Source organism: Gossypium arboreum, chromosome 3 (assembly GCF_025698485.1).
Source record: "Gossypium arboreum isolate Shixiya-1 chromosome 3, ASM2569848v2, whole genome shotgun sequence".
In the NCBI taxonomy this organism is placed as follows: Eukaryota; Viridiplantae; Streptophyta; class Magnoliopsida; order Malvales; family Malvaceae; genus Gossypium; species Gossypium arboreum.
In genome coordinates this window covers 132,480,702-132,485,139 of record NC_069072.1, presented here as the reverse complement: position 1 = coordinate 132,485,139, position 4,438 = coordinate 132,480,702, and positions in this window count along the sequence as shown.

Below are 4,438 nucleotides of genomic sequence, written 5' to 3'. Positions count from 1 at the left end.
TTAATTAAGGCCTTAATTCAGTTTTATTTCTTTTAAATTCGCCCCATAATTTTGCTGAACTTTAAATTTAGCCCTATATTTATTTATATATATATATATATATATATATTGTTTTTTTTTACCTTACTTTTATATTATACATTAGAAGATTATTTTATTATATATATTATTATTATTCTACATTATTATTTTTATATTATTATTATATCTTACTTGTATTATATATTTATTAATTATTTATATATATTGTTCTTACATATATATTTTCGTTATTTTATATTATATTTCTTATATTTCTTATTTCCTATATATTTAAATTATATTTTATTATATAACATTTATTGTATTTTTATTTTTATTCTATATTACTTTTTTGTCATATATATCATATATTATCTATTATATTATTTATGTTTATATTATTCATTATATTATTTAAAATTTGTAAATTTGTAAATTAAATTATATTTTTAACTCATATTATACACATATTAAATTATTAATTATTTATTTATTATGTATTATTTTAAAATGATATTTTATGTTATGTGTTATTTTATAAATTCTTTTACATACTTTTATTTTATGTTTTTTTAAACCCAATATATTTTTCTTTTATAAATATTTTGTTATTATGTTTTATATATTGTATAGCAAATACTATTTTAAGATTATTATTAAATATTATGTCTTTATTTGTATTATATGTATATTTTGTTAATAATAACTCATTTCATTTTATATATATATATTGCATATATCATGTGTTATATATTATTTTATATTTATTATTTGATATTATATTTCATGAACATGTACATTGATATTGTATTACTCTTTTTGTATGTCATGCATTATTTTATTACTTTTTGTATATCATGCATTATTTAATTATTACTTTGTATGTTTGTATGCGTTTTGTTTATTCATTTCTCAATATATGCTATATATATATATATATATATATATATATATATATATATATCTTTGTATACATATAGTTAATATTTGCTATGTATATATTATTTTATATGTATGTATCTAATGCACGATCTTTATATTATTGCCATCATTTTGTTTAAATGCATGTATTATTTACCTACTACAATAATATGTTACTATGTATGATTTATAATACAATACAATTCCCCACGCATCATTTTTTAAAAAACAAGGCCTCAAAGTTTTCAAAAAATATAAAGGCAATGCTTGGTGTTTGGAAATTTCAAGAAAGTAGTGCCCTAACTTATTGGGTTGCGACTTTTCTCGTTGAATTCGAATAATCAAGTACCCTTCTTAGTTTTTAAAGGTTTTCAAAATGTGAGCAACTGTCTTGGAATTGCAAAGAAATATGTCCTAACTTGTTGGATGTAGCGTTTTGTTGTTTCGAGATAGGGATTTCTAAAAAGCTAACTTAGTGTCAATACTTTGATACGAGTGAACTCTAATTTACAAAAAAAAATCAAAATATTTTAAAGAGGATTACATCTTAAAAATTTTAAATTCCCGACATTAAAGACATTGGATAATCAATTAGGTACCAATTTTTGGGCGTTACGAGGGTGCTAACCCTTCCTCATACGTAACCGGCTCCCGAACCCATCTTTTGATTTCGTAGACCAAAACTAATGATTTTAAAACAAAACATTTTATAAAGTGATCCAATCACACCTAAAAAGATTGGTGGCGACTCCCGTTTTCGTTTTTCTTAAAGTCGATTCCCGTTTTCCAAAACCCTATTTAAAAAGGGTTTCGACAGCTTGGCGACTTCGCTGGGGACCAATAAGAGAGTCAAGCCGTGTAATTGATTACCCCCTGTCTTAGTGTCGGAAATTAAAATTTTAAAATTTAATCCTCTTTGCATTACATGTGTTTGTATTATTGCATGTGTTGCTATTTTTTGATACGCATTACATTTGCATGGTCATACCCTTAAGTGGAAGTGAGAAACTACGCCTTCGTGAGGTTTTCGCCTCCGTACAGGATAGTGGATCACTTTCGGAATACATCCGTACTTATGGTTTCGTGAGATTTTCATCTCCGTGTAGCCATAGGGAAATGTATTCCCCCGAACTGAACTTGATTCAAATAAGCCTATTATGGGTGAGAATCGAGGAATCTGCTGGTTCGGGTACCTCAAACTTTAAAACCAACTTCATATCGAAAAACCGTAAGAGCCCAACTTAGTTAGGTTTAAAGTTTAGATATTACCCTTATGAATTATCGTTGAAATTTATTGATATCATGTGATACTGACTATCTCTTTTCTTTTTGTGCATGTCATGTTGCATTTGAAAGGTATCGATTCACGGTCAGTTTCTAAGTTAGGAAGTTTTATTATGGAGAACGGACTTCTTGATAGAGTGGAAGGCAACGCCAATATCCATAGATGGTCTGAGCAAGCTCAACTAGAAAAGGGAGATAGTATAGCTGTGGGATACATGTCGGAGTTGTCAGATTACACTCGTATTAGTGTCATGCAGAATAATCTCCAAGAGCTTAAGGAAATTTGGGATCGGTGGGGTAAAAAGACCAAGAAGTTATTCTATGATAATTACAGAGACTTACCTTACTTGCTTGATGTTCAGGTAGACGAGCACTTATTCCGAGCCCTTGCTCAGTTTTGGAACCCGGCGTATAGTTGTTTCACTTTTGGGGAAGTAGACTTGGTACCTACTATGGAGGAGTACACTGCCTTGCTTCATTGTCCCAGGTTTCAGAACGATAGGATCTATTCTCGAGCTGCTTGTGTCCCTACCTTTTGGAAGAAATTGATGATTATTACGGGGATGAGCGAGCAGTGGGCCACAGCCCGAATTAAAGAAAAGGGTGAGTGTAAGTGCATTTCGTGGGACGCTTTGAAAGATTTGATTCTGACACACCCTGATGAGACGAAGAAGGTAGATGTTTTTGCCTTAAGTTTGTATGGATTGATGGTTTTCCCTAGGGCTCTGGGATATGTGGATGAGGCAACCACGGATCTTTTTCATCGACTCAGTAAAAAGGTCACTTCTGTCCCTGCAATTTTGGCAGAAACATTCAGATCTTTAGGTGCATGTAGGAGAGCTGGTGCTGGTAGGTTTATAGGGTGTGCTCAGTTACTTTTGGCTTGGTTCTACAGTCATTTCCAGTTTATAGATAGGGTGGTTTGTCGAGTCTTCTTCGAGGATTATTCACTGTTGAAAGACATAGTAGCTCAACTAGGAGAGTTGATGTTCCAGAAGAGAATTGGATAGCGCTACTTCAAAACCTTCAGTCGAAAGATGTCGAGTGGAGGGCTCCGTGGATGATTCCTGGTGAGGTTCTTTACCGATGCGGCAGTTTTGATTGGTCCCCCTACTAGGAATTTGGGGTGCTATTGGTTATGCCCCTTGCTCGTGCTGAGGCAGCATGGATTGAGATAGTTCGTACCAGTGACTTATGGGTTGGCAAAGTGAATTTGTATACAGAGGAGCCGATTACAAGAGGAGGGTTAGCGAAATTTCTAGTGCTTGGAAGAAGACTTGTAGGTTGAAAGGAGTAACTATTAGCCCTGCTGCGACACCAGAATACGTAGAATGGAGAGGTAGAAGTGTTAATGATAATATCCCTAAGCCAAGTATGAAAGGAGCTCGACCAATAGAGGAATATTTGCAAGAAAGACCCTCAGAGTTAGAAATTATGAAACAGGAGTTCGAGAGAAAAAACTTAGAGTTCGAGAAAAGGATAGCAAAGCTCGAAGAAGAAAAGATGTACTTGAGTCTAGACATCGATGTTCAAAAGATGGAGGTCGAGAAAGAGAGGAAAGAAAAGAGGAAGATTGAGGAAGATCGAGATGATCTAAAGGAGCATTACAAAAGGGCACAAGTATCCTTGAGGAGAGCGAGAGTAGGAGGATCTTCGGATTAGTTGCAGAAAGAGGTCCAAGAGGAAAAGGCTAGAGCCGAGTATTAGAAGAGGAAGTTCCAAAATATGCAGGTGCAGAATTTGGTATTAGAGGAAGAGAATAGGGGGTTGAAGACTAAGGTAATTGAGCTTGGAAGATCCCTACGTTGGCACCAAAACCATAATTCTACGGTTGAGTTAAAGGAGCTACAAAGAAAGGTTGAGGATTTGGAGATGGCATTGCATGACGGTGAACTCCGGGTTGAGCAGCTTGAGGCGCAAGAAGATTATCTGAAGAGAGAGCTTCATCAGGCTAGAGGACAGGTCGGAGAAAGGGATCATGTCATTGGTGAAGCCATAGCCCAGATTAAAGAGGTCGCTGAATATGTGCAAGACTTGGCAATTCGAGCTGATGTATTGAGTCTGATGTATTCATCATCGACGGATATAGAACGAGAGTTAGCCCTTTTATTAGATAGAGTTAAAGCTTTGGGCCTTAGGGCGAAAGCGTATTTGTAATCCTCTTATATGTAAAGATATTCTTTTTCTAAATAAAATTTTCTAAATGAAGTTG